Source organism: Scyliorhinus canicula, chromosome 17 (assembly GCF_902713615.1).
Source record: "Scyliorhinus canicula chromosome 17, sScyCan1.1, whole genome shotgun sequence".
Lineage (NCBI taxonomy): Eukaryota > Metazoa > Chordata > Chondrichthyes > Carcharhiniformes > Scyliorhinidae > Scyliorhinus > Scyliorhinus canicula.
In genome coordinates, this window is record NC_052162.1 from 16,808,784 (window position 1) to 16,825,316 (window position 16,533).

Genomic DNA, 16,533 nt, shown 5'->3' on the forward strand with positions numbered 1-16,533 from the left:
AGTGCTCGGTGGCACCACTAATAATCAAGCTGGTCAAGTCATGAAGGACACAGCTGCCAGCCTGGGTCTGGCAAGAAAACCAACACAAGGAAAAAGCCTCATTGACCTCATCCTTGTCATTCAATCTGTCACAGATGCATCTGTCCATGACAGTAGTGGTACGAGTTATCACCACACAATCTTTGTGGAGACCTAGTTCTGTCTTCAACATTGAGGTCATCCTCCATTGTGCTCTGTAGCACTAAAATGGATTGATTCTAAACAGAGCTGAAAATTGGGTATCAGCAGCAGTGGAATTGAATTCAACCACAGTCTGTTATTTCATGGTCCATCACTCCACCAGGGGACCCACCCCATTTCAACGAGGAGTGCGGGAGAACATACCAGATGCAGCATTTGGCATAACTAAAACTATGAAGCCAATTTAGTGAAGCTACAACAGGGTTATATGCATGCTAACCAACAAAAGCAGTAAGCTAACCAATCCCACAACCAATGGATAAGATCAAAGATCTGCAGTTCTGCCATAGCCATTCATGAATGGCAGTGGATAATTGAAGAGATTCCATGAACACCCATTCCTCAATGACAGTGGGGAAGAGTGTAACCGACAAGGCGTCTGCAACCATCTTCAACTAGAAGGGTAGAATGGATGATCCACATCAGCATTCTCCGGAGGTGTCTATCACAGAAACCAGTCTCCAACTAGTTTGATTCACTCAACACAATATAAAGAAACAGCTGACGGCACTTGATACATCAAAGGTTATGAGCTACAACACATTCTAGCTGTCGTGCTAAAGTTTTGGGCACTGGTACTAACTGTGCATTGAGACAAGTTGTTCCAGGACAGCTACCACACTGACATTTGCCTGAAAATGGAAAATTGTGTAGTTACATCCTGCCAAAAAAGAAAATCACCCCAGACAATTACTGCTCTATCAACCTACTCTCACTCAGCAAAGTAATGGGTGTCATTGACAGTGTAATCAAGCAACACTAACAACCTGCTCACTGGCCCTCTTAATCATGTTTTGGTTTCACGTTTTAAGTTTCATTTGTGATTGACTTTCGTTTCAGGCAGTATCCATTTAAGAGGCTGTCCCTTTAATTTGTCCCTCAGTTTACGTGATTTAATTTAATTGGTTACTTGATTTATTTAAAAGAATAACCTGCTCAACGATACAGCGTTTGGTTTCCGCCAGGACAATTCAGATTCACATCTCATTTCAATCTTGACCCAACAATGGACAAAAAAAGCAGAATTCCAGAGGTAGTTTTCAAAATGCTACCTGCCTCCTGCTTTTGAACCGGGAATCTTTTGCGTGTTAGGCAAACATGAATACCACTACACCACAGATAGCTCCAGAGATGATGAGTGACTGCCCTTGTTATCAAGGCAGCATTTGACCAAGTATGGCATCGAGCTCTTGTAAAGTTGAAGTCAATGGAAATTAGGACGAAAACCAGCCACTGGCTGATGTCATCCCTAGTCCAAAGGAAGATGGTTGCGGTTATTGAGGGCCAACCATCTCAGCCCCAGGATATCAGTGCCCAAGTTCTTTGGTGAAGTGTGCTAGGTCCAACCGTCTTCAACTGCTTCATCAATGACAATCCCTCCATTATAAGGTCAGAAACATGTCATTTGGCCTCATCAAGCCCATGCTGGTTCTCTTTAGCGCAATTCTGTCAACCCCGTTTGCCCACTCTATACAAGTAAGCCTGTAAGTTTATTTCCCCCAACTGCTCCATCCAATGTCTTTTGAAATCATTAGTCATCTCAGCTTTGAAGACCAGTTTGTTACCACTAACTGCATAAAAATGCTCTTCCTCAAATGCCGTTGCATTTCTTTCCTTAAATCTGTGTTCCCTTGGTTCTTGTACCATCAGCCAATGGGAACAGCTTTTACTTGTCTGCCTTATTTATCCAAGTAAGAAGTCTTACAACACCAGGTTAAAGTCCAACAGGTTTGTTTTGAATCACTAGCTTTCGAAGCACTGCTCCTTCCTCAGGTGAATGAAGAGGTAGGTTCCAGAAACATACATACATACATATTTATATATATATATAAAAATATAGACAAAGTCAAAGATGTAAGACGATACTTTGAATGCGAGTCTTTGCAGGCAATTAAGTCTTTACAGGTCCAGACGGAGCAGCATGGGCGCCGCCATCTTGAACGCGCATGCACGGGACTGTGGGACCTCACGGCTCCGAGGTCCCAGATGTGATCCCGGCTCTGGGTCACTGTCCGTGTGGAGTTTGCACATTCTCCCAGTGTTTGCGTGGGCTTCGCCCCCACAACCCAAAAGATGTGCAGGCTAGGTGGATTGGACTCACTTTTACATTCAACCACTATACCCCACGCCCAAATCTTGGCAATAAAGGTCAACATCCCAAAAATGCTGTCTGTCACGATTGTGCCATGACACCACGCAAAAGCAAAGATAAAATTAGGTGAAAAATAATGAAGTAATGTCAGCTGTGGAGTTTAGAGAGGATAAAATTTGACGTCAATTTCAAGGACACAAATAAAATTCTAGAACATTAATGACACAATATATTGGCAGTTTCACAGGGTTATAATCACGTCACAGCAGATTTCAACCTCATTAATTTTAACCTGCCCTGATGCAGATGATATGCTTTAATATTTAACTTGCGGTCACAAATATAGGAAACGTCAGAAAATATTCAAAATACAACTAATCGTAATCCTCTTGCAATCTTGTGTATTTGCTTTCCTCCTTGTTCCTCTTTTTTAAGTGCCACATGAAGCCTTTAGTTTCCATATCGATATTTCACTGCAATTTTTAAAAACATAATTTTCATGTCCCTAAACATTTCATTATACAGATCATTTTTTTCATTCCCATTACAGCCATGAATTTACTCTTAAATAATACAAATGCCTGCCTCAGAATTTGGATCTTGATTGTGGATCAATTGATAGAAAGTTGTGGATTCAAGTCCTACTCCAGAGATTTGAAAGCCAAATGCAGACGTTCAGTGCAGCACTGTCAGAGGCTCTGTCCTCAGAGGGGATGTTAAACCATGGCCCAAGTTTGTCCTCTTGGGTGGATATCAATAACCTCACTATTACAAAGAGGTGGTTTCCTGGCCAACATTTATCCCACCACCGACATCACGAATGAAACAGATCGTCTATTCATCATCGCCTTGATGGTTAAGCGACAATGCTTTGTGCAAAAGGTCTATCGTATTTCCTGTACTACAACAGCAACTTTATTGACTGTATGTAGGCAGCACGACGGCACAGTGGTTAGCACTGCTGCATCACAGCGCCAGGGACCGAGGTTCAATTCCGGCCGTAGGTGATTGTCTGTGTGGAGTTTGCACGTTCTCCCAATGCATGCGCGGGTTTCCTCCGGGTGCTCCGGTTTCTTGCCACAGTCCAAAAAGACATTAGGTTATATGGGCTGGCCTTGCTAAAAAAGAAATGGCCCCTTAGTGTCCAAAACATGTGCAGGTTAGGCAGGGATAGGGTGGGGGAGTGGGCCTTGGTGGGGCGCTCTTTCAGGGGGGTGGTTAGACTTTTAATTCCACCAGACTTCTTTTTAATGTATTCAAATTTCTCCAGTGTCCACGGTGGAGTTCGAACCCAGGTGCCCAGAGCATCACCCTGGGTCTCTGGATTATTAGTCAGGTGCCAATACGCCACCAACACCCATTTAACACACACAGACTCTGGACTTTAAACCTGTCCAAATCTCAGAAGATCAATCAGAATGAATACAGTACATATTCTGAAAAAATTGATTACAACTAACTCAACAGACAAACACAAGGTGGTCACAAACCTGAAAACATGAATTCCCATGATGGGCAGGTCTCTTTTACAAACGATTAATGAGATTTGCAATCCAATATCGCAGTTCAGTAATTCTGGGGATTACATGAGTAAAATCTGCTGTTGGACTCAATGGTTCTAATGGTATAAAATCATCGCTGGTACAATAGCTACAGTGTCCAAGAGTTGTTTGGGATTAGATTAATTCTGCAAGTCCTGCTATAATTGTAAACACATTGAGAATTAAGGTGACTTCCTTTGATCCACTCCTGTTCCCAAGTAAAAATTAGGAGAAAATATTTTAAAATCTACTACTCACTCTTCCACAACTTGTTTAGATTTATCACTGTCCTTACCAATACCTGCACATGACCAGGGTCTGAAATGTGTATCTGCAGAGAGCAAGCAAGAGTATAAAGTAAACCCAACAAAGAATGAACAGAGTTTGCTGTGACTGTCAAAAAATACCAAGCCAGGCACATCATCCAAAACTACCCACCTACTGTGGTAACCTGACAGGGCCTAATTTTGAGCCCGATTAAATTAGATATTTTAAATTAAAGAATTTTGGCAAAAACTCAAACTGCAGTCAAAATCAAACCTCAGGCAGGCTGTTGGGAATTCAGACTTGACCAAAGTCAAATACACAATCCACAGACCAACAGAAACATACCCGTCAATCACCCACCAGGAAATCATAGCACCCTATTGATATGCAGCGGTGCATTGTCCAGATCGAGCCAGACTTTCGAGTACCCAGAGTTTCTGTTGTTACCTTGTCTGGGAACAGATTATGTGCTGACCACACCACCAGAGATGGACACCTGGGGCAGTCTCAGGTATCCTGTCAAACGGTCATCAACCAGGCCATTGGGTGTCAGGATCGCCTCCCAAGGCCTCATTGGCAGAAAGCCAGAGGAAGTGGCAAAAGGGCACAAATGGAGGGGGGATAAGAACAGGCACCCAAGGCACATCAGCAGCGAAGTTCCATGCGGAGGCAATGGAGACATCAGTCCAGAGGCGGGAGGAAGAAGCACAAGACCCACCTTCACAACGACGGACCCGAGAGACTCAGACCCACAGCACAATCAAAATCATCTGTTCGGGTAGTATAACAAACCTTGGGAAACTTTAGTAAATATTATTGGGTCAATTTAAGGATAAGTAAGGGTTGCATGCGGCGCAGTGGTTAGCACTGGGACTGCAGCGCTGAGGACCCGGGTTCAAATCCCGGCTCTGGGTCATTGTCCATGTGGAGTTTGCACATTCTCCCATGTCTGCGTGGGTTTCACCCCCACAACCCAAAGATGTGCAGGATGGATGGATTGGCTACGCTAAATTGCCCCTTAATTGGAGAAAATATAATTGGGTACTCAATTTATTTTCAAAAAAACAAAAAAATTTAAGGATAATGATATTAAATAAAGTTGCTTTGATTTTATACTTTTTGTCACCTGGGTAAAATTTTAAAAATATTTTTATTCTCCTTTTTCACATTTTCTGCCACATTTAAACCCACCAATAATAAACAATAATCAGTAACTAATATAATGTCAATTCCCATATCAACAAAAACAATCCCATCCTCCCACCAACCCCAATGTCCGCATGTTAACATAAATAAATAAAAGGAATCAGGATTCACCCACAGTCACCATTAACACATACAGTCCCCCTCCCCCGAACTCCCCCCCACAAATGTTCTATGTCAGGGGTGGGCAAACTACGGCCCGCGGGCCGCATGCGGCCCGCCAAAGGTATTTATGCGGCCCACCAAGTCATTAAAAAAAAAAAAAAAAAAATTTGTTTTTTAAATTTTTTTTTTTTTTTTAATTTTTTTTAGCGGTTAATGGGTGGGGGGGCTGTTGGGTTACTTACTGGTATAGGGTGGATATGTTGACTTGAGTAGGGTGATCATTGCTTGGCACAACGTCGAGGGCCGAAGGGCCTGTTCTGTGCTGTACTGTTCTATGTTCTATATGAGGCGCCCACAATCATAACCGGGTGAAGTAATTATTTTACTTAATATACTATGCGGCCCTTTGTGAATTGTGAATTTCTGAATGCGGCCCTTGCACGGAAAAGTTTGCCCACCCCTGTTCTATGTCATTCAATTCTTGAAAGTGCATAATGAATAACACCCATGAATTATAGAACCCCTCCATCCTTCCCCTCAGTTCAAACTTAACCTTCTCAAGAATCAAGAATTCCAACAGGTTCCCCCCCGCTACGCCAGGGCACAGGGTGGAGAGGTTGCTCTCCATCCCAACAGGATCCGCCTTCGGAAGGCTACAACATCTGCCTCCGCACCCGTTTCCAACTTGGAGGGTCTGGCACCCTGAATATGGCCTCCCGAGGGCCCAGGTCCAGTTTCACGTGCACCACTTTAGAGATTACCCCAAAAACCTCCTTCCAGTAATCCTCCATCTTTGGACAGGATCAAAACACATGAATGTGATTCGCTCGCCCCACCACCCCGGGCCATGTTAAGACATCTTCTACCTCCTCAAAGAGGCAGCTCATCCTCGCCCTTGTGAGGTGTACTCTATACACCAGCTTCAGCTGTATCAGCCCCAACCTCGTGCACGAGATGGAGGCGTTCAGTCTCCGGAGCACCTCACACCAAAACCTCTCATCCATACCCTCTCCCAACTCTTCCTCCCACTTTGCTTTGATCCCTTCCAGTAGTGTCTTCTCTTCCAAAATAGCCCAGTAAACCACCGACACTACTATATCTGGGTAAAACTTGCTTAAATATTGGTCAAGGTATCTGAGATTTTACAGACACAACAATTAGTCCCCGTAGATTAGCTGCGTCACAGTCATATGAAGATATAATTTCCACCATTTTCCTGCTTTTTCCAAAGGCATGACAGATACTGTGGTTTAGTTTCATGTGCAGACAGGAGTAAGGACACTGACATTTATTTTCCTCCAACACTTTAGGGAACCCCAGGACTCTCCTTATTCCAGCTGAGCTCTGCAAACAGGACAGAGAGCAATCTTGGGAACGTTCAAGACCTGTCCCACACCATCCTTTGCATTGCTGAGAATGACTCATTAAACCATTTTGGATTCATTTTGCATTTCTCTGCACTGAATTTCACTTGTCACCTCTCCTGTCAATTTCCAAGTATATTCAAATCCTCCTTTAGGTTATTCATTCAACTCTTCAGTCTACCCACCTTTATTAGTTTGGTATCATCTACAAATTTTGACACTGTGCTTGTTCCACATCATCTCTAAAGATATTAAAGCAAAAGAGATGCTAAAACAGTTCCTTGAGGGACGGGACTAATAACATTCTCCCATGCAGCTGACAATCCTTAACCGATCACCTTTTGATTCTGTCAATTAATCACAAATCACTTTAAGAATAATTTTACCGGTTCACACTTATTTCCAGCACTCGCTTTTGCAGGGCCTGTGTCAAAGATTTTATTGATATCCAATTACACTACATCGATTTCCTTACCTATCTCACTCCCTAAAAAGAAAACCCATAAAGTCGGTGTCTCCCTTCAGGAATTTGTAGTGGTTATTATTTATGTTTTTGTTTCAATCCAGAAGCTCCCTGACTTTACCTTTAATCAGGGTTTCCATAACTCACTGACCTATACTTTCCTGGGTCACATTTGCTTACTTTTTAAAATAGATAGGAGTAACATCTGACCTTCTCCAGATCTCAGGCACCTCTGTAGTATTCAGGGCAGCACGGTGAGGCAGTGGGTTAGCCCTGCTGCCTCACGGCGCCTAGATCCCAGGTTCGATCCCGGCTCTGGGTCACTGTCAGTGTGGAGTTTGTACATTCTCCCGGTGTTTGCATGGGTTTCGCCCCCACAACCCAAAAGATGCACAGGCTAGGTGGATTGGCCACGCTAAATTGTCCCTTAATTGGAAAAAATGAATTGGGTACTCTAAATTTTAAAAAAAACCTCTGTAGTATTCAGTGATCTCTGGAGGATCTATGCTAATAATAATCTATATTATTGTCACAAGTAGGCTTATATTAACACTGCAATGAAGTTACTGTGAAAATCCCCAAGTCGCCACACTGAGGGAGAATTCAGAATGTCCAATTCACCCAACAAGCTTGTCTTTCAGGACTTGTGGGAGGAAACCGGTACACCCGGAGAAAACCCACACAGACACGGGGAGAACGTGCAGGCTCCGCAGACAGTGACCCAAGCTGGGGATCGAACCTGGCACTGTGCTACCCACTATGCTAACCACTGTGCTACTGTGCTGCCCATCTGACAACTGCCTTTCTTATTGCCTTTAGAATCCTGCTGCATCTATTCCAGCCTGTGATTTATTCATCTTAGATCTGAATGGCTGTTAAGCAACAGGAGTGCGTAACTATTCATTTTTTCCTTTTCAGAAAGGAAAGCACAATGCAAAACAAACAATTGGGAATACACAGCAGGTCCATCAACATCTGTGGAGAGAAAAGAGTTTATGAGGCTACAGGAGTGCAGCCCTTCATTAAACATTCTGATGAAGGGTACAAACCTAAAGTATCGTAACCTACTGTTTCACTTTAGATGCCGATTGACTTGCTGCGTATTTCCAACAATTTGATTTTATTCCAGCTCTCCAGCATCTATGGTATTTCCTTTTAATCAAAATATTTCCTTTCCATGATTCTTTTCCAAAACGCAAGTTGGCCTTCACTCCCAGCAAACCAGTAAAAATTGAAAACACAAAAGCATCTAAATGTCACTTTTCTTTTGGCGAATCACACAAAATCTCAATTAAAAATATAAAGTGCTTTGGCTGGTTAGAAAAATGAGAACCTTGCTAAAAACAAGGGTGGTGATGAGTCCAGGGGTGGCAATTTTTGGGGTTTCGGAGGACCCGGGGGTCCAGGGGGAGAAAGAGGCCGATGTTTTGGCCTTTGCTTCCCTGATAGCCCGGCGATGAATACTATTGGCGTGGAGGGACTCAAAGCCCCCGAAGACTGAGTGGTGGCTTGCGGACATGTCGAGTTTCCCAGGTATGGAGAAAATTGAGTTCGCATTGAGGGGATCTGTGCAGGGGTTCGTCCGGAGGTGGCAACCATTTATTGACTTCTTTGCGGGAGAGTGAGCGTCAGCAGGGGGTGGGTGGGGGGGTTAGAGTAGAGTAGGAGGGAAAATATGGCGGGTAGTACCGGTGGGAGAGGAGCGGGCTGGTGCAATATGTTACGATTGAAGTATCGAAAGTACATGGATGTTTGCACATTTTTGCCTTTTTTTCTTTCTTTCTGATGATGTCTGCAACTGTTTATAAAGCCAAAACCTACCTCAATAAAATTGTTTATTAAAAAAAAAAGAAAAATGAGAACCTGAGTAACACAGGAGGCTAGATCTCAACTTCTACCCCCAGCCAGTACTGAGTTCACTGATCTTAGCCTTGGCAATATAGCGGTGCTATAACTGGTTTCTGTGCCCCATAATCAGAATATTAGAAAAGGTGACCATAAATTAAGGTTTCGGATTAGTCGGATTTCCTATCACATGCTATTCTGTGGCAATAGAAGCATGCACATGTGGACGGCATGTAGGTGAAGAAAAGAGTTAAATAAGATGCAAAGCACCCTCACAGGCCAACATGGTTTGCAGGTCATAGAATGAAAAGACAGGTTTTCCTTTTTCAGGTGTTTTACCTTATTCAGCACAAAAAAGACATGAACATGTTTCTTGGATCTCGATTTTGCTGTTAACTGAAAACAAAGTCTCCCCTACTTGAAGAGAAATCAGTTTAAATTAATGCAAGAGAAACAAGGGAAATGTAAAAAGGACTGGACAGATATCTTGCACGTATCTGTCTCAGAGACATCAAGAGTTTGCCTTATTTTGATAAAGGTGCCCGTTCTCAGTACCACCATTACCACAATAGCAATAGGGGCTGGTTTACCACAGTGGGCTAAACAGCTGATTTGTAATGCAGAACAAGGCCAGCAGTGCAGGTTCAATTCTCATACCGGCCTCCCCGAACAGGCGCCGGAATGTAGCGACTAGGGGCATTTCACAGGAACTTCATTGAAGCCTACTTGTGACAATAAGCGATTATTATTATAGCACTGCTAGTGTCTCCCTCAAGAGGTGGACATCACTAATGCATCTCTATCTCGACTCCGTCTAGCCACCTTCGTTCCATAACCCTCAACATCCCCCCCCCCCCCCCCCCCAACAAAAATACATCAATCTCAGTTTGCAGGTTCTCAGCCTCAACAGTTTTTGCAAGGAGAGTTTCAGATTTCCTCAATCTTCTATAGGAAGAAGTGGAGGCAGAGGGCAAGGTTAAAGTATTGCATGAGTATTCTGCACCTGACATCATCAAGGTAGAAGTTGCTGCCATAAGTCATAGCAGAAGAGATAGTTGAAACACAATGAACTAAACATTGATAAAGTGGATTTATTAAAAAGGCTGGCTGTGCTCAACTGATAAACAAATTGTAAGTAAAACAATCTCACAAATTTTCATTAATAAAAGGAAAACATACATTGCAAAACACTTTGCAAGCAACAAACAACAAAGTGCCTAGGAGCGTGTACTCTTGGGCAGCCACTGTTATATTGCAGAAAAGACGGGTCAAATTGCACATGGCAAGTTCCACATTGGTTTAACATCTCATCCAAAAGACAGAACCTCCAAACGCCACCATATTCCCTCACTACCGCACTAGAATCTTAGCCTAGATTTTATGCTCGTGCCTCTGCAGTAGGGCTCAAACACGACCATTTGATCCAGACGCAAGACCATTGCCAACTGAGCGATGGCTAATACCATACGAAAATGTACAATAACATGCACCACTGTAAGCTTTCAGCTCATGATATTTTAAATACTTAGCAATTCCATCTGCAGTAAAGTAGGAGATTGCAGGCACGTGCAGTGTGGCAAGTTTGAAGGCCTCACTCAGTTCTTTTTTTTTGGAAATGTGCTCACATATCTTAAACCCTGATTTAAACTATTGCATTAGTTTATGCTACTCCTATGATCAATATTCACTACACTGAAAACACATCCAACCCAAAAAAAACATTCGGAAACAAAGTATTTAACAGTGACCTCAGCAAAGTGATAATTGGCCTGTAGCGAAGAGAATACGAAGAGATTTTATCATTATGTCCTTATCTTATTTGGGAGCGGAAGAAATATTTTTGCAGAAAGACAAAGCAAGAAAAATGACATTTGTGCAAGACCCTATTTTAATCCGAACAAATCCTTCAAAATCAACCTCAACAAATTTCTGAATGTTCCAACATCCAGTATATCGCTCCAAACAATCTTAGATATTCATAGAATCATAGAATTTACATAATAGGAAGCCATTCGGCCCATCATATCTGCACCTGCCCTTGGAAAGAACACCCTACTTAAACCCAAACCTCCACCCTAAGGCCGTAACCCCACCTAACCTTTTGGACACTCGGGCAATTTAGTATGGCTTTGTTAGGCGTTTTCTATAGGGGCAGCACGGTAGCATGGTGGTTAGCATAAATGCTTCACAGCTCCAGGGTCCCAGGTTCGATTCCCGGCTCGGTCACTGTCTGTGCGGAGTCTGCTCGTCCTCCCAGTGTGTGCGTGGGTTTCCTCCGGGTGCTCCGGTTTCCTCCCACAGTCCAAAGATGTGCGGGTTAGGTGGATTGGTCATGCTAAATTGCCCGTAGTGTCCTAAAAAGTAAGGTTAAGGGGGGGTTGTTGGGTTACAGGTATAGGGTGGATGTGGGTTTGAGTAGGGTGATCATTGCTCGGCACAACATCGAGGGCCGAAGGGCCTGTTCTGTGCTGTACTGTTCTATGTTCTATATAGGCCCCCAAACAGTAACAGAGATGTGGAGGAAAAGATTGCAATGCAGATTTTGGATAGGTGCGGTAGTCACAGGGTAGTTGTCATGGGTGACTTTAACTTTCCAAATATTGATTGGAACCACGATAATTCGAATTGTTTGGATGGGGCTGTTTTTATCCAGTGTGTGCAGGAGGGTTTCCTCACACAATATGTGGACAAGAGGCGGGGCCACAGTGGATTTGGTACTGGGTAATGAACTGGACCAAGTGTTAGATTTGGCTGTGGGAGAGCACTTTGGAGATAGTGAACATAATTCGGTGACTTTCACTATAGCAATGGAGGCGGATAGGAACATATGGCAGGGCAAGATTCATAATTGGGGGAGGAGTAATTACAATGCGCTTAGGCAAGAATTGGGGAGCATACGACGGAAACAGGAACTGTCAGGGATAGGCACAATTGAGATGTGGAGTTTGTTCAAGGAGCAAATACTGCATGTCCTTGATATGTATGTCCCTGTCAGGCAGGGTGAAAATGGTCGAGTGAGGGAACCATGGTTTACAAAAGAGGTTGAATGTCTTGTCAAAAGGAAGAAGGGAGCTTATGTAAGGATGAGAAAACAAGGTTCAGTTCGGGCACTTGAGGGATACAAGATAGCTAGGAAGGAGCTCAAGAAAGGGCTTTGGAGAGTTAGGAGGGGGCATGAGAAGTCCTTGGCAGGTAGGATCAAGAAACCCCCAAGGCTTTTTACACTTAGGTGAGGAATAAAAGAATGACCAAGGTGGAAGTTAGGACCTGTCAAGGACAGTAGTGGGAACGTGTGCATGGAGTCTGAAGATATAGGAGGGGCCCTAAATGAATACTTTTCTTCAGTGCTCACAAAGGAGAGGGGCCATGTTGTTGAGGAGGATAGTGCAATACAGGCTGGTAAGCTGGAGGAGGTAGATAATCGGAAGGAAGATGTGTTAGAAATTTTGAGAAGCCTGAGGATAGACAAGTCCCCTGGGCCTGATGGGATATATCCTAGGATTCTTTGGGAGGCGAGGGATAAGATTGCAGAGCCTTTGGCTTTGATCTTTATGTCCTCACTGCCTACAGGAATAGTGCCAGAACACTGTAGAGAGGCAAATGTTGTCCCCTTGTTCAAGAAAGGGAATAGATATAACCCTGGGAATTATAGGCCGGTTAGTCTCACTTCGGTCATGGGTAAATTATTGGAAAGGGTCCAGAGGGATAGGATTTATTATCATTTGGAAAGATATAGCTTAATCCAGGATAATCAGCACATTTGTGAGGGGCAAGTCTTGCCTCAAGTTTGATTGTATTCTTTGAGGAGGTAACTAAGTACATAGATGAAGATAGAGCAGTTGATGTCCTATACATGGATTTTAGTAAGGTGTTTGATAAGGTGCCCCATGGTCGGCTCATGCAGAAAGTAAGGAGGCATGGCATAGAGGGAAATTTGGCTGATTGGATCAGTAACTGGCTATCACACAGAAGACAGAGGGTGGTGGTAGATGGTAAATTTTCATCCTGGAGCCCAGTCACCAGTGGTGTACCACAGGGATCAGTGCTGGGTCTTCTGCTATTTGCGATTTTTATCAATGACTTGGATGATGGAGTTGAAGGTTCGGTTAGTAAATTTGCTGATGACACCAAGATTGGTGGAGTAGTGGATACTGTGGAGGGCTGTTGTAGGATGCAAAGAGACATTGATAGGATGCAGAGCTGGGCTGAAAAGCGGCAGATGGAGTTTAACCCTGATAAGTGTGAGGTGATTCATTTTGGTCGGACAAATTTGAATGCGGATTACAGGGTTAACGGCAGAGTTCTGAAGAATGTGGAGGAGCAGAGAGATCTCGGAGGTCATGTCCATAAATCTCTGAAAGTTGCCACCCAAGTGGATAGAGCCGTGAAGAAAGCCTATAGTGTGTTAGCATTTATTAATGGGGGATTGAGTTTAAGAGCCGTGAGGTTATGCTGCAACTGTACAAGACCTTGGTTAGACCACATTTGGAGTATTGTCTGCAGTTCTGGTCACCTCATTATAGGAAGGATGTGGAAGCACTGGAAAGGGTGCAAAGGAGATTTACCAGGATGCTGCCTAGAATGCAACTGACCTCAGTGCCCATGGCTGAGGGGAAAAAAATAGCTAGATTTCCTGCCCTTGATCATATGACATGCGCACATTTATTGGATCATGTAACTGATCTGTGATTCTTCCTATGGAATAGCCTACCTCTGGCTCAGACAAAGAACTTATGAAGTAACAAAGGTCTACCAGCATCCATTCCATCATTCCTGAGTACAGGAGCAAATTCATTGCTAAATCAGTAAAACCTGCATACACTGCTTTATTAAAAAAAGTAAGTAGTCTGACAACCCCAGGTTAAAGTCCAACAGGTTTGTTTCAAACACGAGCTTTCAGAGCGCAGCTCCTTCCTCAGGTGAATGCTCCAAAAGCTCGTGTTTGAAACAAACCTGTTGGACTTTAACCTGGTGTTGTAAGACTTCTTACTGTGCTTACCCCAGTCCAACACCAGCATCTCCACAGCATTATTTTTAAAAAGTAACAGCAGCCCAAAGCCCTTAAACACTACTCTGGAAACAAAAAAACAAAGCAAAGCAGCCAAAACGTGTTGGATCCCACAGATTGGAATATGAGGGGTGCTCGTGTTTCCCCATCAGCCCTTGGATGAAACCTTTTTCGGTTTCAGCTGTGCTGAATGTCAGTTATCTTATGACAAGCACACAAGCACCTAAACATCCAGGGTGCTTCTTACAACTAGGACTAAAGTGCCACAATGCTGTGACTGCTATGTTAAAAAAAAAGTCCTACTTAAGCTTTAATACCCCTGAGCTGACAACGAGAATGGGGGGCGGAACTAAAAAAAATAGATACAAGCACAAATGAATGTAAATGAATGCCGGACATTTAACCCTCTCTGACATTTACTAGAACTGCACCAACCCAGAAAGTGGATGGATGTTCACCACTGAGGTCTGGAGAGTGGACATGGGGAATTGCTCGCCCAGATTCTCTGATGATTAAAAGGCTGGATTTGAACTGCTAACTTTGACAGCTGCCCAGTGCAGGGTGGGGTGTGATGGGGTTGGGGGGGGGGGGGGGGGGGGGGAAAGAGTGCACACAGGCCCAGCCCTCACTACAACCCTTTCGCCCCAGCACAAACCACCCACACTGCATTCACCCGAAACAAGACGGCGCCCACGGAGTGAAGCGTGACCGTGACGATAACAATGGGAAGGAGCCTTACCTGCTCTGGCCGCCCGGGAGCCTGACCAGCCCAGAACCGCCGACTCCTCCACCACCGCCTCCTCTACCCGCCGCCGCCGCCGACCGCATCACCTGACCACCCCCCACTGCGCACGCGCAGGTCGCGTCACCTGGCCGCCTCCCCGCCCTCACTGCGCACGCGCGCCGGCCGCGCGGGCCTCTGGGAGCTGTAGTCTCCCAGCCTACGCTGGCTGGGAGCCAGGGTGACCAACCTTTCCCCCCCCCCAATCCCCACCCCCACCCTCCATGCCCTGTGCTCTCCAGGCATTGAAGATCAGTCCGTGTGCTGTGTGCAGCCCTGGATTAAAAAACATTCAGGCAGATTGTTTTTATTTTATTAATATAAATTTAGAGTACCCAATTCATTTTTCCAATTAAGGGGCAAATTTAGCGTGGCCAATCCACCGAGCCTGCACATCTTTTGGGTTGTGGGGGCGAAACCCACGCCGATGCGGGGAGAATATGGCAAACCCCACAGGAAATCAAACTGCGCGCCTCATGAACTTAGCATGTGACCGAGTAATTGCCTATTTAATGTTTTCTTTCAAGTTGGAAAATCTGACAGGTCTTTATAGAAAGCCGAAACTTAACAAAACCAAAACCTTTATTCAAAATTACAAACAGTGACAATGCTGTTCATTTAACTTGAGAAGTGATCAAGGGGTCTGGCTCTGTGGAACTACTGGAGCCTGTCGCAGGAAGGAGCTGCAGTGTCGTCACTCGTTATTAACTCAAGGTTGAGTCATCTTGAAACTTCAGTTTCCAAAGTTACAGTAGCTTTTCCGAGTCAATGACTCCAGCATTGAGAGGTGAGAAACAAAGCTTTGTGGAGGTTTTGTTGTGCCTGTGAAAGCAACGTTTTTGATCAGGAGAACCCAGAGTCAGGTTTGGTGCCATAGTGCAGTCGTCAGTCAATCAGGTTTCTCTCCCCTTTCTTCTGAAAGAGCTAACTCCCTTCTGAGTACGCTCCCATAACAGGCACCCTTTTGTACCTTGACCCTGTTTCATTCTTTATGTGTGCACCATAACATTACCAGCACACCCTTCAACCGTAACATATTAAAGTCAAATTCTATCGTAACATAATCACTTTCCAGCAACAATCGCTGGAGAATCGGGACTGGAAATCCAGGCTGATTTTCTTGAAATGGGACACAACACGCTAAGACCAGATCCCACATCCAAAGCAAATAGAATGGCGCTGGAGCGAGGCGACTTCTTGCAAGCTGTGCCCAGCATACTCTCTAATTCTATCTTTTACTCTTGTTCTATGCTTCTGAAACTTCATACTAACTCTTTAAAACTCTCTAACAATGTTCTAATTCAATTACTTACAGATTTAGCGATCTTTTCTCTACACCTTACTACAACTGTAACATTATATTCTGCAGTTTCTCCTTCCTTCCCTATGTACGGTATGCATTGTTTGTACAGCATGCAAGAAACAATACTTTTCACTGTATACTAATACATGTGACAATAATAAATCAAATCACACCCAACTGCTGACCAGGCTGAGCACAGGCAAGGGATCAGGAGAGACTTTCCCTTCATTTCCTTTTTATTTTTAGTGCAGAATTTTTAATCAGCATGCAAATATAGAATCTCTACAGTGCAGAAGGAGGCCATCGGGTCTGCACCGATCC

General features: G+C 44.1%; 1 protein-coding gene across 2 annotated transcripts in view; it reads right to left on the reverse strand.

The window, feature by feature from the left end:
- mtm1 (myotubularin 1) overlaps positions 1–14,965 on the reverse strand; it is a 111,534-nt gene extending 96,569 nt beyond the window's left edge. The window contains exon 1 of one of the 2 annotated variants that reach the window (XM_038774205.1): positions 14,868–14,965. The gene's annotated coding sequence lies outside the window, so the exon portion shown is untranslated. Of the gene's footprint in view, positions 1–3,822; positions 3,884–14,867 lie in introns of those variants that run through there. The other variant, XM_038774206.1, reaches the window with a different exon arrangement.
- Positions 14,966–16,533: the final 1,568 nt, after the last annotated feature.